The sequence below is a fragment of the Thalassophryne amazonica genome, chromosome 4, assembly GCF_902500255.1.
Source record: "Thalassophryne amazonica chromosome 4, fThaAma1.1, whole genome shotgun sequence".
NCBI classification, from domain to species: domain Eukaryota; kingdom Metazoa; phylum Chordata; class Actinopteri; order Batrachoidiformes; family Batrachoididae; genus Thalassophryne; species Thalassophryne amazonica.
The window spans coordinates 11,278,713-11,304,944 of NC_047106.1; the positions used below are offsets into that span (position 1 = coordinate 11,278,713).

The following is a 26,232-nucleotide window of genomic DNA, read 5'->3' on the forward strand; positions in this document are numbered from 1 at the left end:
CCGTTTCAAACGGCGTTTGTATTTAAGCCTGTGGAAATTTGAGTATTGACACCAAAATTGCAGTGTACAGCCAACAGGTTATGAGATTTAATTTAATATCTAGAGGGAAAGTTGGAATATGTCGTACATAATTTTGTTTTCAATTTTTGAATGTATCATGAATTGAGGAGGTTTTCCATGTTCACATCTTGTCAAAAAGATCTCTGCAAGCTATACTTGACAGTTCACTTGAATTTGGCTCACAGTATCCCCACCCATCACGTAGTCACGACACCGCTGCAACACTGTTACTAAACGCAGAATTAACACAAGACACTGCTACAACTTCATCAGTCACTTAGAATTGTGGCAGCCAGTATGAAATGTTACAAGGCCAGTATGACACGCCACCACATTTAATATGTCAACAAGACCTAGCGTCCCAAATTCAGTTAGAGATACCGGGTTTGTTGCGTATTTTCATCACTGAAATGGGGACAATGATTATGAATGATGCTGAAGAGGTGGAAGAGTATCGCAGTCACAGGCTCTTGAATGTTTCTTGTTGGTTTCTTGGAGGTATCTGGAGGACTTGGTGTTGCAGTCATGACATCATCTTATTTGTTCATGGCCGTTTACAACAAGATGCACCAGTACGTTGACACGGCAAGATAGTGGATCATTTTTTGACATTTCAAAGAAAATCATGGTGCGTCATCACGGGTTGAGCTCACGATGTACCACAGTGAAGTCCATGATATCAACAGGACTTTCCAAGTCTTTGATTTGCCTGGGTCGGCACGCTTCAAGTTAAAACCAGTGAATAGAATCCCCTTTGAATTATCTTGGCTGAGAGGTTGTGCAATTTAAGAACATTTCCAACTAAATTGTGAGGCTGTTGATGTTTTGAACTGCTCTGAGTGCAGATTTGATGGAAGTTTCAATCCAGCCGTGGGTGTAGCCGTATGTTCTCCTGCAAAATGGACCCTGCCTTCACTTTGAACAGTTCTTGGGTGTACTGCCCCTCTGGTAGGGTGTAAGAGGCGAAGGCTCCCAGACTGTAAGGATCCAAGCCCCATTTCTTCACCAGTCCACCTGTCCACAGAGACCTGATGTTTTTCTCCATGGATCTTCACCAGGTCCTCCAGGACCACTGCCATCAGGTCTTGGTCACTCAATCCTTGGAAGAGAGTTGAATCATCAGACACGTGTAGGATGCCAAGCACCCCTTGTTTCGTGCCTGGGAAGCTGTGACTGGGATAGTAGATGAAGCGCGAGGCCCGATCTGTGATGCTCTTCCCTCCTCTGATGCCCTCTTTCTCCCAGCGCGCTCCCTGAAATTGAGTATCACCTTGGTGCGCTGGTGTAATGGATGGAGCGCAGGGCCTCCATCTTTTCACTAGAGATGGTGGCAAATTTGATGAACATGTGGCCTTGGCTGTGGTGGTCACCAAGGCATAGTCAACAGTTAGGTTGGTCGTGGAGCTTAAATTATGCCGGTCTGTGTATGATACAGTCACATTGCTGCCACCTGATTGGTTGATGAGTTAACCCTAGCGTTGAAAAAGATGGTGGCATTTAATACCTGGTAGAAAGCTCTCGGGAGGTGTTCAAAACCATCGGCCACTTCAAAGTACCTGGTAAAAGACAATAAATAAAAGTAAATGCCTCAAAAAGATTATGGCTTCTGGCTGGGTCCATTATCAGAATAGGAAAAAGTACAAATAAGCAACAAACACTGCAAGTTTTCCTGGGCTAGGTCTATGACATTTAATTCTTAGCCACTGCAGTTAAATGATGTAGTCAACTGGTTTCCTGAAACCACATGATGCATCTGTAAATGATGCCAATGCCATTAGCACCCAAATTCGTACATCAATGTTTAATCAGATATCTGACCAATAGTCAGTTACCCCGATAGCTGCAACTGGTGTGTAATTTGGATGAACTATTGCTGCATTCTATTTACCTCAAATGTCATAAATCACGAGTGGGAATGACATCACACCCAAGGTACATGGGTTCCGGTTTCCGCACACTGCCACAAGTTGGAAAATTTGGAGACTGGAATGCATCAAATATATTCAGTCTATCAAAGACTTCATAATTTAGGGGTTTGTAGTGTGGTGTAGCCCATCATTGTCAGCAACATTTAAGAGGTTAGCCTGTGGCGCACACGCAATGTACTATTCAGATAGAATTCAGCAAGTCGCATCACCACCTGTGGTTGCAATGTGTGTCCGGCTCTATATGCAAACCTGTTTCACATATAAATGTCCACCACTGGTGATTAGACTGTGTTCCCTGGTTTACACTTGTTAAGAAGCCAAGATGTGCACATCTGCTATCCCGGCAGGACCCCTGCCGTGCGATGTCTGAGTGATTGTTCTCAAAGCTGTCTGGATAACATGTATTCGGTCTGTCCACTCACCGCACTGTGGCAGGAGCAGACAAAGCTCTGCCCCATGCTGTTTGTGTAAACAGCGGGCTTGTCCTTTGATGTTTTACTGTCAGGACCCCAGTGGAATAAAGGTCCCCTGACACAAGTGCGTGAATCAAAGACATGCTTGTGTCAGGGGGCCTCAACGAGTTGGGCCAAGCCATATAGAGGGTTTTCATGTGACGTATCGGTCACGTCATTTTGTGTCCCGCGGCCAATCTGGATTACGACGCGGTGGCCACTGATACGCTACGTGCATTTGGCAAACACTTGCAGAAGCTTCAACGTCAGTGTGAAGAAGCCTCACGGCGCCGTGGCGCTGAGAGAGATCCGCCGCTACCAGAAATCCACTGTTCCCAGAATTTTATCTTATTTTATTCGGCAATAAAATTATATAAGATACATAAAAATACTGCCGAGGATAACACAAGAACACTTCCAATATGGATGCTTATTTGCATTGTGGTCCTCGAGCACCGAGCTAATGCTCCGCAAGCTGCCCTTCTAGCGCCTGGTGAGAGAAATCGCTCAGGACTTCAAGACGACCTCCGCTTTCAGAGCTCTGCTGTGATGCTCTGCAGGAGGCCGGCGAGGCTGACCTGGTCGGCAGCTTCCTAGTTCACAATATCGCAGTATGACACTGTCGCCAGTTCGTTACATCACCACTAAATTCACTATCTGGTATAAGATACGGATCCACTGAACCAACTGCTACACATCTATCACGATAAACAGCTTTACCTCGAGGACTTAAAGCATCATAATAACCGTACATTCTCTCCATTTTTCTATCACACGCCAGCCTCCTTGTAATCCAGAATGGAGACGGCATCTGTCCTGCAGCAAATCGGGCACGTGATTGAAAACCCTCTATAAAGCCTATATGTATGTGAATGTTTTTCCAGTGTGCTTTTCAGCAAATAAAGTGATACACTATGCGTTGTTAAAATGTAGAAATTTCTTTCTTTCTCCTGGCTCACAAGCCAGTATTAGTGGCACCCTTACACAAATAGTACATTGTGCGTTACTTCACACATAAAAACATCATAGTACCATGTCCACAGACAACAGAAGGATAGTGTTATGTGCTGGATTTATCAAAGTGAACACACACGAAATGCTTAAAAAAACTACAGCTTTCACTACTGTTGATGTTTGGAGTAGCCATCTTGGATTGTAAACTTGGGGTATGAACCAGTTGTTGGAAAGGTGACTTCAATATTCCAAAGTCCCATTGGTCTGAAGGTCAATCAGGCTAGACATGGAACCTGTGTAATGTCTTACAGAAACGCCCCTGATCGTGGAGGAGCATGCTAGTGGGCACCCGAAAATTTAGCACTTCCCTGCTGCCAGGCCAGGAGCCAAACAAGGATGTGCCATGGAGAAACTTTCAAATCCCAAGGAAGATTAGAGAATGGAAAGGTGTTACTGGTGTTGCAAACAATTTTTGGTAGCACCGCTGCTGCATGCTGTTAGCCTGCCAGCTAACTAACTGACTCGTCTTCTTTAGGGACTTTTGAACCAATGGATCTTTAGAATAAGATCTGTTCCTGTTGGAATTACAACTTCAGGGAATGTTCTTTGGAGGGGTGGGGTGTAATTGGGGAAATTTGATCTAAAGTACAAATGGACACACCAGTGAAAAATGTTTTTAGCCATTGTGACTAAAAGCAGCCAACGTCTTTTAGTGTAATGGCATTTCAATAGCATTGGCTACATTGCTAATAGTGAGTGTGAGCTCAGGCTTTCAGATGATCCTCATTGTTTTTGTTAACCCACTGAAGGCAGAGGTGTAGCAATACACTGTATTACAATAATCATATGAAACTGTATTTTGAAATGAGTATCATGATATTATTTAAAAACATAAACAACTGCTGAGTTTCTAAATAACAAATGTTGATTAAAGATATGCAACAGATAACATCTAACTTACAGATTATAATCCAGAATATTTTTTTTCTACCATCCTTTTCTGTTTGCATCTGGATCCTCATTTCAAATCCCACATCAGAGCTAACAGGCTGCCCAGGATTTGAAGTTGAATTGATGGAGCTTACTCGATGTTGTCGTCGATGTCCTGACTGAATGTACAGGATCTCGATCAGTGAGAGGTATAAGAGGCTGTTTTCGTTGAGGATGTCCCCGATCATCCTTAAAGCACCACGGCTCAGGTTGCCCTCCTTCCCTAGATATTCCTGTTGGTGGGCAACAGTATCATAATGTTGATCCCTCCACCAAAGTTGAACAATCCTGAAATTTTGCATGGGAATAAAAATGTTGCACATTTGATGACTCTATTTCTTGCAATACAGCCAACATCACCCAGTAGACCCCTGATTTGTATCATCTGGATTGCTATAATGTGTCTTGTACCATTAAAAGGTTGTTTACCTCTGGTTTTACACCCAAGAAGTCAACCTCGATTTCATTCTAACTCTGCAAGTACTCACTGGAAAACAGGGCTACTTAGCAGCCTTTGATTCAATTTCACCTGCTGTGGGAGACATCCTGAAAATACATGGGATCCCCAACAAATTACTGGACATCATAGCCAGCCTATACCAGGTACTGTGAGAGCTGTGCAGGCTGAAGGCAGAGTTCTCCAATTTCTTCCCAGTCAGTTCTGGCATCAGAGTCTTGTTCTGGCTTCTGTTTGTTCAGCAAATACATGGACTGGCTGATGGGAAGGGTGTTGAAGAGTCATTTAGGCAACCTTTTGTTGGTGAATCACTTGGATTGTGAGGGGACATCAGCGTTCACATTTTGACAATGTGGCTGGTTTCTCTATGCAAGATCCAACACATAGGTGACAGGGGGTTGAAGGACCCAGTGGCTATCGAACACCAAGTGGAGACCCACACTCACCTGGCTGCAGCACATAGCTGGATTTTTATCAAGAGGTTGTCTGCATGGGTGGTAGTCATCCAGGATCCATGTTGGTTCTGTGGTGTGTGGATGTTTTGAAGTGCAGAAATGTAACCTGTCGAGTTGAGCTCCCATGCGCTGAACGTAATCAGATGTTTTTTCTGTTACAAGCTTCCAGGCTTAATCTGCTGTATGTTATTTCCTCTGCGAGTTTTCTGGTTCAGACACAACCGACCGTATATTCCTCAGTGAGCTGTTAGGTTCGTAATGTTAAAGTTATTGATCGTGTTTTTCCTGCAGTGTGAGCTCCAGCTCTTAATATTACTTCAGTTATTTAAAGTGGATCATTTGTGTTTTTCCACAGTCGTGCCTTCATGCCTTTTTCTTCAACCCAGACATATTCTGCAGACGCCTGGTGGTCCTTCACACGCAACGTTTAGCATTATCTGCTGTTATCTTCAGAGTCTGTTCTGCTCCGCGCTGTGCAGCAATTCCAGCAGTAATTCAGTCCTTGGAATCGTTCTACTCCGTGTTGTCCAGCTATATCAACTGTTATTCCAGGGGTGGCCAAGTTCGGTCCTCAAGAGCCACCTTCCTGACACTCTTAGGTGTCCTCCCTGCTCCAACACACCTGAATCCAATGAAAGGCTCATTAAAAGTCAGCTAACGAGTCTTTCATTGGATTCAGGTGTGTGGAGCAGGGAGACCACCTAAGAGTGTCAGAAGGTGGCTCTCGGGGACCGAACTTGGCCACCCCTGTATTCAGTTATCACAGTTCGTGTGCATCTGCGCTGTTCAGGAACGATGGTGGCAGTAATCTACCATCTCAGCTGGCTGAACTGTTAAGTTATTTTGTGTCTTCAGTGAGGCAGATCTACCAACAGTCTATGTGGGTCTGTACGTAGCTGCCAAAGTTCTCTGTGAATGTAGCTGTGGTTCTGTCTCAGGGTGTAACCATCCAGAGAATTCTGACTCAGCTGTATTGCAGTTTGCAGTGCGCTCTGTGCACGTCGCGAGCCTGGGCAGTAGGAGCAGTCTTCGGACTTCATCAGTCTGCCGCAGATGCACGCCTTTGGGGTGTGTCGTGTAGAACTGAGACTTTAATCCCTGAACTTGATCTGAACTGAATCCTGAAGGAACAGAGACTTTGATCCTGACTTTGATCTGAACTCCTGAGTGAACTTTGATCCTGAACTGAAACTCTGAAGGAACTAGAGTTAATTTTGACTTTTCATTTCTAGATGTGTGCCCAAATGCACCTGTACAATCTCACCCGCCCTTTCATTCTCCTCCAGCAGTTAATCCAGTCCCAGCAGTTTGTCAGGCTCGCATTCCCTGGTTCAGTCACAGTCCTGTTGTCCTGTCTCTCCCGTCGGTCAGGTCCCCTTGGTCCATCCTGTTGTGTCTTCCCGCTGCTCAGTCTTTTGTTCAATTTTGTTATTTTCACCTTGCCTGCCTTACCTGCTCCCTGCATTTGGGTCAAACGTCCAAACCCGGTCCCCAACCGTAACACTAAGGTGACGACAAGATGCCTTTGGTACTAGGTCTCTTCAGAGGATCTTAGGTGCCTTTGGAATGACTATCATGCAGCATTTTGGACATGTGGGGCGTTTGTCTGGGCGTGACCCTGTGCGCAGTCCCTCAGTGTTGAGGACCCCAACAACTGAGAAATGCCAAGGATATGCCTACATTTCACCTGTCTGCAGCAGGTAGATGGCTGCTTTCAGGTGCAGGATGGACCAGCTGTCTGCAAAGTTTGGTTGCCCAGAGCAGTTACATAGTGTGATGACAGCAGCAACCTAATTTATGAAGAAATGCTCCAACATTCTGAACAAGACACCAACCAAGGGATGTTCAATATTTTTTTTTTGGCCATAAAATCTGAATATACTCCACATCTAATCACTTGGTCGCAGATCGAAAGCCTGTCTGCTCACAAAATGTACTTTCCAAACATTTTGAGGGACGTGTCCACAGACAGACAAACAAAATAAAACAATGACTTACGTAATTGAAGTTTGTCTCCAGTGCTGATATGTCTGATGTTGGTGTCAAATTACATTTGCATTATGAGTTAAAACTGTTAAGTTTAATGTTTCTTTAACCTTTACTGAGTAGGAATCATATTTTTCCAGCGTGGCGCTTGGCAGCCGAGTGTCTTCAAGTCCTCCCTCACCTGTCCACAGGTCAGATGGCTTAAAAAAAACCTGCTTCAGTGTGTGTACACAGTGACGTTTGATTTTTGTGCAAAAACACTTGTGAGGTGCACAAACCTTCCCCAGAGCTCGACTGAAGATCTCAGCAGGTGACCTCCCCCTCTCTGTGTCCTTCAGGGTGTAGTTCAGCACGTCAGGGTTCCGCTGCACTTCGGAGGTTTTGTGTAGAACTCCATTTACCAAATAATAAGTGTTGATATCATTTTGGATGAAGCGATTCAGAGAAATTTCCAATTTGGAGGCAAATGAGAGCAGAATCCTGTGAAATAAAGATGAATAACAGTTCATTCAGTTCAAAATAAGAGTTTTTCTTGTCCACATCTTCTGTTCCCAACCTGCAGGTCATGTCCCCTGAAAGGTTGACGAGAAAAATCTAAATGGACATGTTAGTGGAGAAATCATGCAAACGTTGATACAAGCAGCAAATGTGATGATTCCCAAGGTATTACTAACCAATCTAGCTGACTGGATACTTGAAAGTCCAAGTGATGGCATTTCCAAGATGATCCCAAAATAGCCTTCTGATTTTTTTTTAAATAGAAATTCTCATACTTGATTGGATGTTATAACAATGGACCTGTTCTATAGCATCACTGAAATCCAAGATAGTGATTTCAATTATTTATCTATCTTGGATGGATAATCCAAGATAGATAAATATAATACAACAAAATGGAATTTGACATTAATATCATTTTAGTCAATCAAATAGGAGCATTCTATACAAAAAACTGATTATTGGTAGTAATTTTGGTGGCTATCTTGGAAATACCACCATGTTAATTTTCAAGTGACCAGTCAACCAATATGGTAAGTAGCATCATGAAAATCACCACCCTGAATTAGCGCATTGTCCCACCCACTGATCTCCTATATAACAACACCGCTAAAGCAAACTGGCGGCCATCTTGCCACTGCCAACTTATGCAGACCGCACAGTAGACAGCTTATAGAACGTCAACAATTTCAAATAATAACTGAGCTGATTCTCTCAGTTTTGTTCTTCAGATAATGTAAGATTGATCCCTCCTAATCTATGCATACCATGATTAGCTATTGATTTATTTTCTTTCTTCTGTTCATTACTTTGACACTTTCTTGCCTTGTATTTTTCACTTACTCATATCTAACTGGGACAAATAATTCTAAAAATTGTCATTTTTAATCAAGTTTATACAAGTTTTGTGGAGGTCATCAGCAAGATTATATATACATATATATATATATATATATATATATATTATATATATTATATATATATTATATTATAATATATAACTATATATATGTGGGAAAGTGTAAGTCACGGACCCACAACAGGGGCGCAAATGAACGGACAATGGAATAGGTCAATAACACACTTTACTGTTGTGAATACGCACAACAGGGACAACAAGATCACAATAAGGGACAAAGTCAAATTCACACAGGTGCGTGTGGGCAGGCTCGAAGTATAGGAGACACCTCTCCAAGTAGAATCTGACAACGGTTCCTCCGCCACCAGACCCCGGGAATACTGGAGCCGCCAAGTCCCGAACTCCCAGGTGGCCACTGCCTCGCGTGTCGGACCTGGTACTGCTTGGCGAGGAATAAAGAACAGTTAAAGGAGGGCGCTGTTCGCACCCAGGAAGCCGAACGAACAGAGTAAGCTACCTCCACCTCTCGTTGGGAAGCTCTCTCAGAGTAATGCAGCAAGTTACAAAGATCACTGTTATCAGCTAGCATGAGTAGTTACCTTCTCGTAGAACGTATCTCGGCAAAGAGGTGGAGACGTCGTCCCGCTGATATACTCCTGCCGATTGGATGATTGGTAACAGCTGTTGCAGGTGATGCGTGACAGCTGTCCACCCTGCTGCTCCTGTGAGGCGCTGCGCCCTCTGGTGCCTGGAGCCGCACTCCAGACAGGGCGCCCTCTGTGGTGGGCCAGCAGTACCTCCTCTTCTGTTGCGGCCCACACAACAGGACCCCCCCCTCAACGGGCGCCTCCTGGTGCCCGACCAGGGCTTGTCTGGGTGGCGGCGGTAGAAATCGCCAGGAGGGGCCGGGTCCAGGATGAAGCTCCTCTTCACTCAGGAGCGTTCTTCAGGTCCGTACCCCTCCCAGTCCACCAAATACTGGGAGCCCCGGCCCATCCTACGGACATCCCAAGAGCCGGCGCACAGTCCAAGCCTGCTCGCCATCGAGTGATCCGGCAGAGGGTGGTGCCGGACCGGGAGTACAGAGGGGTTGAGGGTGTGATGGGGCTTAATCCGGGACACGTGGAAAACGGGATGGATCCGCAGTGAGGCCGGAAGCTGAAGCCGCACTGCGGCTGGACTGATGACCTTGGTGATCTTGAACGGACCGATGTACCGTTCCTGCAGTTTGGGGGAGTCCACTTGAAGGGGTATGTCTTTTGTAGACAACCACACTGCCTGCCCTGGCCGGTACGTAGGGCCGGGGTCCGCCGACGGTCTGCATGGGCCTTTGTCCTCATCCGGGCCCGCAGCAAGGCAGAACGGGCGGCACGCCACACCCGACGGCACTTCCGTAGGTGAGCCTGGACCGAGGGCACACCGACCTCTCCCTCAACCAACCGGAAACAAAGAGGCTGGTACCCCAAACACACCCTCGAAAGGGGAGAGGCCGGTGGCTGACGACACCTGGCTGTTATGGTAATACGTGATCCAGGCCAGATTGGGTACTCCAGGCTGCCGGGTGCGCGGCTGTCACGCAACGCAGGGCCTGCTCCACGTCCCGATTGGCCCGTTCCGCCTGCCCCGTTGGTCTGGGGATGGTACCCCGATGAGAGACTTACCGTGGCCCCCAGTGTCCCGGCAGAAGCTCCTCCAGACTTGCTAGGGAAACTGGGGACCACAATCGGAGACGATGTCTGGTGGGATCCCATGCAGCCGGACAGACGTGGTGGACCAGGAGGTCCGCTGTCTCCTGGGCCGTCGGGAGCTTCGGGAGGGCCACGAAGTGGGCCGCCTTGGAGAAACGGTCCACTATCGTGAGGATGTGGGTGTTGCCCTTGGGACGGCGGGAGGCCCGTGACAAAATCCAGGCCGATGTGGGACCAGGGGCGATGGGGCACGGGCAGCGGCTGGAGCACGTCCCGAAGCCCTGCGATGGTCAGCCTTGCCCCTGGCACAGGGTGGTGCAGGCCTGATATATCCCGTACGTCGGCTTCTAGGGACGCCCACCAAGAACGCTGCCCGGAACAACGCCACGGTCCTGCGCACCCCTGGAGGACAGGAGAGCTTAGAGCCGTGACAGAAGTCCAGACTGCAGCCCTAGCCTCTGGTGGACGTATAGTTTGTTCTTCGGCCCATTTCCGGGGTCCGGGCTTCGTGCCAGGGCCTCCCGGACGGTTCTCTCTACTCCCAGGTGAGGGTGGCCACCGATGATGGGTTCCGGTGGATCCGACAACTCCGCCTTGACTTCATCTTCATGTACCCGGGACAATGCATCCGATTTCTGGTTCTTGGTCCCGGGACGGGTAGGTGATCCAGAAGTCAAAGCGGCCGAAGAACAGTGACCAGCGGGCTTGCCTGGGGTTCAGCCGCTTGGCGGTCCTGATATACTCCAGGTTCCGGTGGTCAGTGACAACCGTGAATGGCACGGACGTTCCCTCCAACAGATGTCTCCACTCTTCAAGAGCCTCTTTCACCGCAAGGAGCTCTCGATTGCCGACGTCATAATTCCGTTCGGCCCGGGGTCAACCTGCGGGAAAAATAGGCACACGGGTGAGGACCTTATCGGTCTTCCCGCTCTGGGAAAGCACAGCCCCTATCCCTGAGTCCGAGGCGTCCACTTCAACCACTAACTGGCGACTAGGATCGGGCTGCACCAGAACGGGTGCAGACGAGAAGCGCCGTTTCAACTCCTTGAACACGGCATCGCAACGATCCGACCAGGTGAAGGGGACTTTGGTGATGTCAGGGCTGTCAGGGGGCTAACTACCTGACTGTAGCCCTTAATGAACCTCCTGTAAAAATTAGCAAAGCTTGGGCGGGACTCTGACCTCCTCCTTAGCCTGGGAACCGGGAGGAACCAAGGAACCTAAACATACCCGATGGCAGGTCTCGCTCCACTGAACCACTACCCCGGACGGCCAATCGATCCGGGGATTGTGTTTTAACATCCAGGGGAAACCCTAAAATCACACGGGAGGTAGCAGGAGTCACGAAAAACTCGATCTCCTCCCGGTGATTTCCTGACACCACCAGAGTTACAGGTGGTGTCTTATGTGTGATTGGAGGGAGTAGGGAGCCATCTAGTGCCCGCACCTGCACAGGCGAGGTAAGCACCACCAGAGGGAGCCCTATCTCCCGGGCCCATCTGCTGTCTAACAGATTCCCTTCAGAGCCCGTGTCCACCAGTGCTGGGGCCTTCAGGGTTAAATCCTCATAAAGGATTGTAACTGGGAGTCGTGTGGCAATGTGGGTGTGTCCCCACGTGAATGTCTCGGCCCACCCCTAGCCCAGTCTCTAGGGGCGGGCGTTGGTGTTTAACCGCTCGGGGCAGTCTCTTACCTGATGCTCAATCGAGCCACAAACAAAACACGCTCCGCGGGCCAGCCTCCTCTGTCTATCTGGCGCCCTGAAGGGGGCCCTGCTCGTGTCCATAGCTTCGTCAGCAGGGGGAGCTGTAACCACACGGAGCGTAGGGGCCGTGGAGCGTGGGGAGGGCGGGACGCGGTCGGAACCGGAAGGGAGAGGGACGGCGCGTGCCCTTCGTCTCGTTCCCGACGGCGTTCTTCTATCCGATTGTCTAATCGAATAACGAGATCAATAAGCCCATCTAAATCCCGCGGTTCGTCCTTTGCCACCAGGTGCTCCTTGAGGACCAACGACAGTCCGTTTACAAAGGCGGCGCGGAGGGCAGTGCTATTCCAGCCGGACCTCGCAGCCGCGATGCGGAAGTCGACTGAATAGGCAGCTGCGCTCCGGCGCCCCTGTCTCATTGACAGCAGCACGGCTGAAGCGGTCTCTCCTCTATTTGGGTGATCGAACACTGTTCTGAACTCCCTCACAAACCCATCATATGTCAGAAGGAGCTGTGAATTCTGCTCCCAGAGCGCTGTAGCCCAAGCGCGTGCCTCACCGCGAAGCAGGTTTATTACATAAGCTATCTTGCTAGCGTCGGTCGCGTACATGACAGGACGTTGTGCGAAGACGAGCGAACACTGCATCAGGAAGTCCGCGCACGTCTCCACACAACCTCCGTACGGCTCTGGAGGGCTTATGTATGCTTCCGGGGAAGGTGGGAGGGGTCGTTGAACGACCTGTGGAACGTCACTGTTACGCACAGGGTCGACAGGAGGGAGAGCCGCAGTGGCGCCCTGAGGGTGTGCTTCCACCTGTGCAGCGAGAGCCTCCACCCTGCGGTTAAGGAGGACGTTCTGCTCGGTTATTAGATCCAACCGAGCCGTGAAAGCGGTGAGGATCCGCTGCAACTCACCGACCATTCCTCCTGCGGACGCCTGTGCGCCCTGTTCTTCCATTGGCTGTTCAACAGCCGGTTGACGCCCCTCGGGATCCATGACGTTGGCCGAGATATCCTGTTGGGAAAGTGTAAGTACACGGACCCACAACAGGGGGCGCAAATGAACGGACAATGGAATAGGTCAAATAACACACTTTACTGTTGTGAATACGCACAACAAGGACAACAGATCACAATAAAGGGACAAAGTCAAATTCACACAGGTGTCGTGTGGGCAGGCTCGAAGATAGGAGACACCTCTCCAAAGTATATATAAAAAGCCCCGGAGCCGCCACACTGGTGTCAGTATGATGAGAGGAGAGTGTGTCATGTAGAATCTGTTCATTTGTTCAGAGCGTAATTATAAACCTCAAACAGTTGTTAATGTGGTTAAAGATATAAATGTGTTCTGTTTGCAGAAGTTCCCTGTGAAAACACACAGAAGATGTGAATATGACAATTAACATCACCCACACACGCCGTATCTTTGACACTTGACTGTCTTTGTTCTCGCCAGCAGTACCAGATCCGACAGTCGTGGACGGTGATCACCTGGGAATTCGGGACTTGGCGGCTCCAGTATTCACCAGGTTCTGTGGCGGCGGAAATCGTGTGGTTCCGGCTCTTCTCAGGACAGACGTCTTCTATCCTCGAGCCTGCCCACACGTCACCTTTGTGGATTGACTGTAATTATATTCTGAGATTGTCTGTATGTTCGTTGTGCACATTTCACAACATTACATTGTTACCTTTTGGCTCATCTATTGGCCGTTCATTTGCGCCCCCTGTTGTGGGTCCGGGTCACTACACTTTCACAACAGGATATCTCGGCCAGCGTCATGGACTCCGAGGGGCGTCACCCGGCTGTTGAACGACCAATGGGAGAGCAGGGAGCACAGGCGTCTACAGGAGGCGTGATTGGTGAGCTGCAGCACATTCTCACCGCCTTTACGGCTCGGTTGGATCAGATGACCGAGCAAAACATCCTCCTGAACCGCAGGGTGGAGGCTCTCTCCGCACAGATGGCGGCGAGCGCTCAGGGCGCTGCTGCAGCTCCTCCTCCTGCCGACCCTGTGCGGGATATGAACGTTCCAGTGGTGGTTCAACAACCCCTCCCACCATCCCCTGAAGCATACATAAGCCCTCCTGAGCCGTACGGAGGTTGTGTGGAGACGTGCGCGGACTTTCTCATGCAGTGTTCGCTCGTCTTCGCACAACGTCCCTTCGTGTACGCGTCAGATGCTAGTAAAATAGCTTATGTGATTGCTCTGCTTCGGGGTAAGGCACGCGCCTGGGCTACGGCGCTCTGGGAACAGAACTCACGGTTGTTATCAGCATACACTGGGTTTGTGGGGGAGTTCAGAACAGTGTTTGAGAGACCGCTTCAACTGTGCTGCTGTCAATGAGACAGGGACGCGAGAGCGCAGCCGCTTATGCAGTCAACTTCCGCATCGCGGCTGCGAGGTCCGGCTGGAATAACGCTGCGCTCCGCGCCGCCTTCATAAACGGACTGTCGTTGGTCCTGAAGGAGCAGCTGGTAGCTAAGAAGGAACCGCGGGATTTAGATGGGCTTATCGATCTCGTTATACGGTTAGACAATCGGTTGGAGGAACGCCGTCGGGAGCGAGGCGAAGGACATGACCGGATACGCGCCGCCCCTCTCCCTTCCGGGTTCGAAAAGGGGCTGTCCTCCCCACGCTCCACAGCCGCAGCGCTCTGTGGGGCAACAGCTCCCCCTGCTGACGTTGTTAGGGAAACGCACAGGGCCAAAATGAGGAGGCTGATCCGCGGGGAGTGTTTTCTCTGCAGCTCAAAGGAGCACACACAGAAAAACTGCCCCAAACGGCCAAAACAACAACCGCCCTCAGAGACTGGGCTAAGGGGGGGGTCAAAACATTCATGTGAGACACACACAGATTGCCACACGACTCCCAGTTACAATCCTGAGCGGGGATTTAACACTTCAAGCCCCAGCACTGGTGGACACGGGGTCAGAAGGGAATCTGCTAGACAGCAGATGGGCAAGGGAGGTAGGGCTCCCTCTGGTGGCGCTTCCTTCGCCATTGCAGCTGCGGGCACTAGATGGCACCCTCCTCCCTTTAATCACACACAAGACACAACCAGTAACTCTGGTGGTGTCTGGAAACCATCGTGAGGAGATTGAGTTTTTTGTAACTCCTTCTACCTCCCGCATGATTTTGGGCTTCCCATGGATGTTGAAGCACAATCCCCGGATTGATTGGCCGTCTGGGGTGGTGGTTCAGTGGAGCGAGACCTGCCATCGGGTGTGTTTAGGATCCTCGGTTCCTCCCGGTTTACAGGCTAAGGAGGAGGTCAAAGTCCCTCCCAATCTGACGGCAGTGCCGGTTGAGTACCACGATCTTGCTGACGTCTTCAGCAAGGATCTGGCACTCACCCTTCCCCCGCACCGTCCGTACGATTGTGCCATTGATTTGGTTCCAGGCACTGAGTTCCCGTCCAGCAGGCTGTACAACCTCTCACGACCTGAGCGCGAATCAATGGAGACCTACATCCGGGACTCATTAGCTGCCGGGCTGATCCGGAACTCCACCTCCCCGATGGGGGCAGGTTTCTTTTTTGTGGGCAAGAAAGATGGCGGACTCCGTCCATGCATTGATTACAGGGGGCTGAATGAGATTACGGTTTGCAACCGATACCCGTTGCCATTGTTGGATTCCGTGTTCACCCCCCTGCATGGAGCCAAAATCTTTACTAAGCTGGATCTTAGAAATGCGTATCACCTGGTTCGGATCCGGAAGGGAGACGAATGGAAGACGGCATTTAACACCCCGTTAGGTCACTTTGAGTACCTGGTCATGCCGTTCGGCCTCACCAACGCCCCCGCGACGTTCCAAGCCTTGGTTAACGACGTCTTGCGGGACTTCCTGCACCGATTCGTCTTCGTATATCTGGACGATATTCTCATCTTTTCTCTGGATCCTGAGACCCATGTCCAGCATGTGCATCAGGTTCTGCAGCGGTTATTAGAGAACCGACTGTTTGTGAAGGGCGAGAAGTGCGAGTTTCACCGCACGTCTTTGTCCTTCCTGGGGTTTATCATCTCCTCTAACTCCGTCGCCCCTGATCTGGCCAAGGTTGCGGCGGTGAGAGATTGGCCCCAACCAACAAGCCGTAGGAAGCTGCAACAGTTCCTCGGCTTTGCTAATTTCTATAGGAGGTTCATTAAGGGCTACAGTCAGGTAGTTAGCCCCCTGACCTCTCCAAAAGTCCCCTTCACCTGGTCGGATTGGTGCGAAGCCGCGTTCAAGGAGTTGAAACGACGGTTCTCTACTGCGCCAGTTTTGGTGCAGCCCGACCCTAGCCGCCAGTTCGTGGTTGAAGTGGACGCCTCTGACTCAGGGATAGGAGCCATGCTATCCCAGAGCGGAGAGACCGATAAGGTTCTTCACCCGTGTGCCTACTTTTCACGCAGGTTGACCCCGGCTGAACGGAACTATGACGTCGGCAATCGAGAACTCCTTGCAGTGAAAGAGGCTCTTGAGGAGTGGAGATACCTGTTGGAGGGAGCGTCTGTGCCATTCACAGTTTTCACTGACCATCGGAACCTGGAGTATATCAGGACCGCCAAGCGGCTGAACCCCAGGCAAGCCCGCTGGTCACTGTTCTTCGGACGTTTTGACTTCCGGATCACCTATCGCCCCGGGACCAAGAACCAGAGGTCGGATGCCTTGTCCCGGGTACACGAAGACGAAGTCAAGACGGTGCTGTCGGATCCACCGGTGCCCATCATTCCGGAGTCCACTATCATGGCCACCCTCACCTGGGACGTGGAGAAGACCATCCGGGAGGCCCTGGCACAGAGCCCGGACCCCGGAACCGGTCCGAAGAACCGTCTGTACGTCCCACCAGAGGCCAGAGCTGTCACGGTTCCAAGCTCTCCTGTCATCCAGGGGTGCGAAGGACCGTGGCAGTTGTCCGGCAGCGCTTCTGGTGGGCGTCTATGGAGGCCGACGTCCGGGAATATATCCAGGCCTGCACCACCTGTGCCAGGGGCAAGGCAGTACATAAGAAGGCCCAAGGACTCCTCCAGCCGCTGCCGGTGCCTCATCGGCCTGGATTTCGTCACGGGCCTCCCGCCGTCCCAGGGCAACACCACCATCTTCACGATAGTGGACCGATTCTCCAAGGCGGCCCACTTCGTGGCCCTCCCGAAGCTCCCGACAGCCCAGGAGACAGCAGACCTCCTGGTCCACCACGTCGTCCGTTTGCATGGGATACCCTCCGACATTGTCTCTGATCGTGGTCCCCAGTTCTCCTCACACGTATGGAGGAGCACTGCAGGGAACTGGGGGCCACCGTGAGCCTCTCGTCCGGGTACCATCCACAGATGAACGGACAGGCAGAGCGGGCCAACCAGGAACTGGAACAGACCCTCCGCTGCGTCACATCTGCGCACCCGACAGCCTGGAGTAACCATCTGGCCTGGATCGAGTATGCGCATAACAGCCAGGTGTCTTCTGCCACCGGCCTCTCCCCATTTGAGGTGTGTTTGGGGTATCAGCCCCCGTTGTTTCCCGTGGTGGAGGGAGAGGTCGGTGTGCCCTCGGTCCAGGCCCACTTGCGGAAGTGCCGTCGGGTGTGGCACTCCGCCCGTTCTGCCTTGTTGAAGGCCCGGACGAGGGCGAAGACCCATGCAGACCGCCGGCGATCCCCGGCCCCTGCTTACCAGCCCGGGCAGGAGGTGTGGCTTTCCACGAAGGACATCCCCCTCCAGGTGGACTCCCCGAAACTTCAGGACAGGTACATTGGCCCCTTCAGGATCCTCAAAGTCCTCAGTCCTGCCGCAGTGAAGCTCCAACTCCCGGCTTCACTGCGGATCCATCCGGTTTTCCACGTGTCACGCATCAAACCTCACCACACCTCACCCCTCTGTGCTCCCGGACCGGCGCCGCCTCCTGCTCGGATCATCGACGGGGAGCCGGCTTGGACGGTGCGCCGGCTCCTGGACGTCCGTCGGATGGGCCGGGGGTTCCAGTACTTGGTGGACTGGGAGGGGTATGGACCCGAAGAACGCTCCTGGGTGAAGAGGAGCTTCATCCTGGATCCGGCCTTCCTGGCCGACTTCTACCTTCGACACCCCAACAAGCCGGGTCGGGCGCCAGGAGGCGCCCGTTGAGGGGGGGGTCCTGTTGTGTGTGGGCCGCCAGAAGAGGAGGTACTGCTGGCCCACTACCAGAGGGCGCCCTGCCTGAAGTGCGGGCTTCAGGCACGAGAGGGCGCTGCCGCCATGGACACAGCCGGGGGTGACAGCTGTCACTCATTACCTCTTGACAGCTGTCACCCATCTACTCAACGTCCTCTCACTCCATAAAGACCAGACGTCATCTCCACCTCGTTGCCGAGATATCATACTTCATTGGAGGTAATATCCTCAGCCATTTGTGATTGCAATATTTGTATATTGTGAGTGTTTGCAGGAGTACTGGTACCTCTGTCGGTGAAAGCTGAGAGAGCGTTGAAGGCACTCTTTTCCCCTGAGGAATCTACAGTACTCTGCAGTTATTGAGTGAGAGGTGGAGGTGGCATTCCCACTGCTGTTGTTACTGGGTGTACACACACCCACACTTGACTGTCTTTGTTCTCGCCAGCAGTACCAGATCCGACAGTCGGGGACGGTGATCACCTGGGAATTCGGGACTTGGCGGCTCCAGTATTCACCAGGTTCTGTGGCGGCGGAAATCGTGTGGTTCCAGCTCTTCTCAGGACAGACGTCTTCTATCCTCAAGCCTGCCCACACGTCACCTTTGTGGATTGACTGTAATTATATTCTGAGATTGTCTGTATGTTCGTTGTGCACATTTCACAACATTAAATTGTTACCTTTTGGCTCATCTATTGGCCGTTCATTTGCGCCCCCTGTTGTGGGTCCGTGTCACTACACTTTCACAACAAAGACGGGATGGGAAGGAGAGGAACATTAGTAGCCAGTAAGCCAAGAGCAAGCAGTATTTCAGGTATTTATATTTGTATTGACATTTGCAAATTGTTTTTTACTTCTACTTTTGATACTTTGTGTGCTTTTTCCCCTGTGTGCAGCTATACAATGCTGCTGGAACCTCAATTGCCCTGAGGGAGTCTTCCCAAGGGATTAATAAAGTTCAATCTAATCTATTGTATCTCATGGGTCGTGAACATACTGTATATGTGTGTGTGTGTGTGTGTGTGTGTGTGTGTGTGTGTGTGGGGGGGGGGGGGGGGTCTTGAATTGCCAAGTCAAATTTGCCAAAGATCAATCACTGGAGTCAAGGTCAAATATGTCTGTTTGTTGGCCTACTTACCCCAGATGCTTTTCCTGTTTTCTATCAAAATTGGTATATTGATGAATGTCAACTCCAGAATTACCCTGAAGGGATCATTTTCTTTTTTTTTTTTTTGTTAAGGTCATTGGGGTGGAGGTCAAGCTTTTCAACCTGAGTTGGACCAAACTTGGATCATGTATGTAGATGGTTTCTGGAACTGCCCTGGCAAGGCCAGCTAAAGGTCATTGGTTCTGATGAAGATCAAGGTCACTGGGGTCAAGGGTCAAATTTCCACAATGCAATCATTTTTGTTGTTGTGGGAAGTTTGATCCTAAAGACGTTGACCACAGTTACTGAAGTCCATACCTACTGTACGTATCTGTCATCATCTTTGGAATCTTTATGTTCATGGGTATTGTTGGCTTTTTTTTTAAATTTGCTTTACAACCTTGACATGAACAGTTGAATTTTACCAGTGTTTGTTTATTTGTGGGTTTTTGTCGTGGATCTCTCAAAACCTCACAATCACATTTTCACAAAACACTTTAATTGGGATGGATCGATTCTGTAAAAGGCTTAATGAGGTCCTGGGCTGATCTACAAACCATGAGCTGAGGCACAGTGATCTCAGTCTGGATCACTGTGCCTCCTTGGTAGAGCTGTAAACTTTTAGTTGTTTTCAAAATATTAATTGAGCACATTTATGACATTTTATTGTCATATTTATACTCACCTATGAAAACTGGGGATCCTCATGGCACCCAGTTCTGCATACCAGCCTACCTTTCTGTTCCTGAAGGTCTGCACACGCCCCCCAATATGATCACTGGCTTCCAGAATGGTCACCTTGTTGTCACATGAAGTATGGTAGGAAAAGATGCACAAGCAACAGGGATGATGACGGCATACATGTACTAGCACAGAACAAGAATCACATCATTGCTGTTGTTATCTGTTTGTTTTTCTTCTGATCAAGACTAAGAAGAACACATGATTATTTTCAACTTTGTCAGGATCCATATGTTGATTGTGAAGCTTTTCTTTTGGATAGTAAGAACACTGTCAGAAGTTCAGAACTCAATGACAGATAATGTTACAGTGATGTAGTCATCCTGTCTCTGATTATGTTCATGAAATTAATTAAGAAATACTTCAAACATGCAATGAGATAGTTTGTACCGGTTGAAAAACTTTACAGATATTCAGCTATGGTAGAGGAACACGCTCTCTGAGTGCCCTTCTGGTTCTTCCTGACTCAGCTGGACAGTACCTTATGACCGGCATCTTCTAAAAGCATTGCAGCTGTCAGTCCAGCAATGCCTCCACCGATGATTGCTATATGACGAGGCGTCTTTGTGGCTGCAAGGCCTTTGTCCACAATACGAAGAAGCTCGCTATAGTCCGAGTCCTGGAGGCAATCAGCCAGAGGGTCTCCAGTGATCCCACTGATGGCAAAAACCACAACTCCAACCAGAACCAGAGGAACTAAAGGAGGAAGACAACATATATGTTAAAACATCACATGGATATTTAGTCCAGTGCCTGCGCAATTTCTAAGAAATGGTGCAATTCTTCAAGATCATGGTGATTTCAGGCTTGAAAATGGGTAAAGCAAAGTGGGTAAAGCAGGTTGGGTTGCTTTGGTGCACACAACATGTGCTTGACACTTTAATGATGCTGTACCAGAGTGGAGTGGTGAAGAAAGCTGAGCCAGAAGGTGAAACTCTTGATTTAACAGTTAATTTATGTTCCTATCCTCACCTGTGGTCATGAGCATTGGGTCATGACTGAAAGAATGAGGTCATGGACACAAGCGGCGGAAATGAGATTCCTCCATCAGGTAACTGGGATAGCACTCCTGGACACTATGAGAAGCTTTACTATCTGGGATGGACTCTGAGTAGAGCCGCTGCTTCTTCGCATTGAAAGGAGCCAGTTAAGGTGATCCAAGCATCTGGTGAAGATGACACTTGGTTGTCTCCCTAGGGAGGTCTTCCAGGAATGCCCAACTGGGAGGAGGACCTGGTGAAGCCTCAGAACATGGTGGAGGGAGTATATTTCCCAGACAATTTTGGAACACCTTGGGATTACCCAGGAAGAGTTGGAAGACTTGGCTGAGGATAGGAAAGTGTGGGATGAGCTGCTTGGTCTACTGCCACCAGGACCCAGACCCGAGACATGTTTTCACTTATTCCACCTGGTCTCAGACTTAAAAACAGTTATACTTGAACTTGACTCAGTCATGAATAAGTATACACATGAATTAAAAATTATAATAACAATTATCAACATCAAAAGAGCTCAATAGCTATTGCATAATTTTCCAGTATATTCAATTGCAATACTTATTTGTTGTTTTAATTTTTTGTGTGGTGAATCGACAGTGTGTCTGCTTTAAAGATATGCAAATCTTTAAATGATGATCATGTTTGGTATTTTGTTTTTTATTTTTCGTGCATTTGTTTTGTGTTTGTGAATGCAGTTCCGTTAATGTTGCCTTGCGTTTGATCTCCTCTACCACCATGCAGTGAAGGCACAGTGAAGAGAGTGCCCTTCTGCTTCTGAGCACTCTCAGAACAGGAAGCAGAAGGGGGAGGGCTGAGCTCCACACAGCGGACTGAAAGTTAGCGGAACTAAATTTAGCAGAAGGTAATTGGTTTTCAAAGTTAGCTGAAAAGCTAAGCTGCTAACGAAAAAGTTAGCTTCGGTAATTAGTGGTTAGCGGATTAATGGAACTGTGCCCACCACTGCATCTGGACGGTGGAAGGAAGACAAGGAGACTTTGTTGTGGAACTAAGATATTCAGCAAAAGTATATGGTCAAAGAAGTTGGCAAAAAAGAATTGGGATAGTTGGATAGATGAAGAAAGTAGACATGAGTACAAGAAGATATGTTTTGAGGGGAAAAGAGTAGTGGCAAAAGCGAAGGGAAAGGCATATAGCGAGTTGTACAAGAAGTTGAATAGTAAGGAAGGAGAAAAGGACTTGTACCGATTGGCCAGACAAAGGGACAGAGCTGAAAAGGATGTTCAGCAGGTTAGGGTGGTAAAAGATGCAGGTGGTAATGCCCTCACAAGCGCGGAGAGTGTGTTGAGAAGGTGGAGGGAATATTTTGAGGAACTGATGAATGAAGAAAATGAGACAGAGAGAGAGAGAGAGAGAGAGAGAGAGAGAGAGAGAGAGAGAAAAGACTGTATGATGTGGACAGAATAAATCAGGGACTGCAAGCTATGGAGAGAATGAAGAATGGAAAGGCAGTTGGTCCAGATCAGTGGTGGGCACACTTCCGTATCGGATTATCTTTTTAGATAACTTTAAAAACCATTATCGGACTAATTATCTTCCAATGAATGGTCGACCGATAACGTAGTAAACCAAGCTGAACAGCAGCAAACATTTTTAAAACTTAAAATCAGATGATACCTACCTGTTGAAAGTTTCCTAAGAGCTGTATAGTTCTACCCTCTGCAAACAGAAGCGAGCTAGTTTCAGGAGAAACCACTCTACCCTCTGCAGGTAAAGAAGAACTAGTCCCTCCCTCCCTCCCTCCCTCCCCCCACCCACCCACACACACACACACACACACACAATTTCCATTAACACCATATTGATACGCTGCCAATATCACCCAAGTCATCCATAGGCATACATTTTTAACTTATGGTTCACATTTTAACCAAACTAATTTTGGACAAGTTATTTAAAATTACTGTCATGCCTGAAGTTTTATAAAGTGAAAACATCAGATATATGTTTTTGTTTTAAAGTAATGTGCTAATTTTTAAGATTTTGTGAGCACATGCTGTCCCCAGCAGTGCATTATGGGTAATCTCAGTACGTTCACGACAGGACAAATGCATTTCAGACACTGTTCAGGCTCCACGGACAGCAGCATTAAACTCTAGTGCCTAAAACTCTCGTGAATATATTCTCTGGGTTTATAGACGTTATTGTATTTGCGTTTGTTAAATTCCACGCATCTTAAATCAATGTAGCAGACATGGATTATCTGGAATTTTGTTTTGGCAAATTTTCAAGGCCTCTACTGCCATCTACTGGCCAGTAGTGTTCATGGCAGTATTCGCCCTAAGTAATAAGCATCTGGGCACCAGTAGATGGCAGTGTTCTATTTATTTGGACCCCGGTTATATCAGATGGTTGTCAAATCAACCTTTTGGCTTTGCAAATGGCTTTTTTTTTTCTTTTTTTTTTTTTTTTTACAAATTAAGTTTAAAAACAACAACAACAGCAAAAAACATTACAAGACAGTTCTGCAGTGTTTGCACATGCACAGTGCGAGCGGTTGGATGCTTGTAGCTCTTCAGGAGCAGGCCAACCAGAATAATATCAAACAGGTTTGATTTTCATCTGACCATACGATCTGCGATCAGGAGGTGGTTGTGAGATGTTGAACGCAGCTTGTTACTCCATGTACACTGCATGATGCAGGACACACGATTAACCTGAAACTCGGTCCAAACAAATTCTCGCACGAATGAAAAATCAACTGAAAAAGGGCCAAAACTCGCACAGTGTAAAGCCAACATTTATGTGTCAACACAATATTGAGTGCACATTTTACAACATCATAAAACGTGGGCACATTCTTTCCACATGCAAAACATTTTGCGATGACACTTCCAGGGCTCCATAAAAAATGCCTGTTTTTACAAATAAAAAATGGAATATTTTACAAAAGCACATTTATCTGTAAACACCAACACACGACACATGTCACATTAACGTGTTGGTTTACATAATGAATGACTGAACCAATCAGTGTTTAGCAGAGGCACTTTTACCCAAAATCCTTTGCAATCTGTCTGTGTTTGTTACAGAACCTCAGAATTAGTGCATTATTCAACATTAAAAGATATATGTTATATTTTAACTTTGTACAAATGACAGAATTGACATTACTGGAGTTATTCTATCAGTATTCACACAAAACCATAAGTCAGGATGCCTTTATTTTTCAAGACCTCCGCCTGACCGGAGCGTTCTAATTGGTTGAGAGCTGGCTTTGTGGTTGCTCTCAAGGTGCTGCAGCCGTGTAGCGGCCAGAAGGGGCAGCATGTTCAAACATAGCAGTGCCCACTCATTGTTTGGGTCTTTTGTCGCTTTTTGTACTTCGAAAAGTGTTCGTGGTGTTAAAACTCAAATTCAGCTTGTTAGCAGTTGCAAATGTACCAGAGACAATACTGGAATTTATCGGTTATCTGTAACTTCCGATCCATTTTTGGATGGTTCATCAAAGATAACTTTTCAGTTATCTGATTATCTGTTATTGAAGTTAATTTTTTGGTTATCTGTGCCCACCACTGGTCCAGATGACATTCCAGTGGAGGTATGGAAATGTCTAGGAAAGATGGTAGTGGAGTTTCTAACCAGATTGTTTAATAAAATCTTGGAAAGTGAGAGGATGCCCGAGGAGTGGAGAAAAAGTACTGACTTTAACACGAAGTTAACACCCAAGTCTTTCATCGCCAACTGTAAATGGTAATCAAAACATTCCAATCGTATCTTTCTGAAGTCTTCCACATCAAACTCCACCGTGTTGATGTTTACAATGTGCTTGAGCGATAACAGGTGAAGTCGCTCATAAACTTAAGTTTCTTAAATATTTATTGCAGCCACTCTTAAAACTTCAGTTATCTTTATAATTTTATTACTGGTAAATTTTGGAATTAATTCAGATGAGATATACTCATTATCTCACAGGAATATATCACAATTATCTGGGAACTACTTTCCGCACAGGAATTCATCAAGCATGTTGGTCGCATACTACTAACACAGAATATCCAAAAACTGGATAGTTCTTCGGCCAAAACGAGAGAGTCCACTTTTAGCTTGCCATAGGCTAAGCTAGTGTATGGGCAACGGCGTGTACCGATTTCTTGTTTTCAAAATAAAAAGGTGGGATATTCAAACCAGAGATATTGTGTTTAACGGTATTGAGAAGCTGTTGAGCTAAGATGCTAATATTTACATATAAAAATTAATTTAAAATAGGAACAGATTTTTGAGTCAATTGATCACATGACCTGGAAGCTATTGCGCTAAGATGCTAATTGTTGTGGAACAGCCTAGAATGATTCATCTGTTTACAGATAAGCTAAAACATGCTTATTTCTTGATTAGTCTAGACTGTTCTGTGGCCTTCTGGAGCTTTCCTGCATGTTCTGTAATGTTGCACTTAGTACTGTGCTTTTCCACAAAGTTAGAGAATATTCCATGGTATTCAAAGTAAACAACTTCAGCAGTATATAAGGCAGACAGGCAGGCCTCTGGCAATGGTTATCCCAGTACTTGTAATTTGAACCTTTCTTGTAAATAGCTAAGGATTTGTTAATAAAGCATTTGTTATTGAAGACCATCTTTCCCTGTGGAATACAACAGAGCATTTCTGGCGTTGTCAGCAGGCTCTCCATTTTCATTTGAGGATACAGTGAATTTAGATGCATCATCATGGAGACAGCTATAACTGATCTAATTAAGGTGCTACAGGAGCAGTTGCAAATACAGCGTAAACTGCACAAGGAGGAGATGGAAAATCAGCAGAAGGAAGCGAATCGACAGCTCGAGCTTCATGCAAGGCGGCATAAGGAAGAACTGGACGTTCTAAAAATGGTGCTCAGCAGAGGAGCCACCACGGCCAAAGCAACATCGTTGTTTGTTGGATTCAATCACACAACAGAATTGTGGAAAGACTACTGTGCAAGATCTGGTACATTCTGCGTCGCTAATTCCATCGCTGATGACGTCAAAGACAAGTCTTCCTGACCAACCAATGTCCTGCCTTATACAAGCAGCTCTTGAACCTTGACGAACAGATGAAGGTGCCCAGGAAGATCAACGAACGAATTGACCATGGATCAAATCGAAAAGTTCATGGATGATCAGTATGATCCAACCAGGTTCACCATGCGAGAAAGGTTCAAATTCTGGAGTGACGTGCAGTTAAAACCAGGAGAAAC

General features: G+C 48.0%; 1 pseudogene; it reads right to left on the reverse strand.

Moving 5' to 3' along the window:
• Nucleotides 1–861: 861 nt before the first annotated feature.
• Nucleotides 862–20,751, reverse strand: LOC117509317 (annotated as a pseudogene).
• Between the last annotated feature and the right edge of the window lie 5,481 nt (nucleotides 20,752–26,232).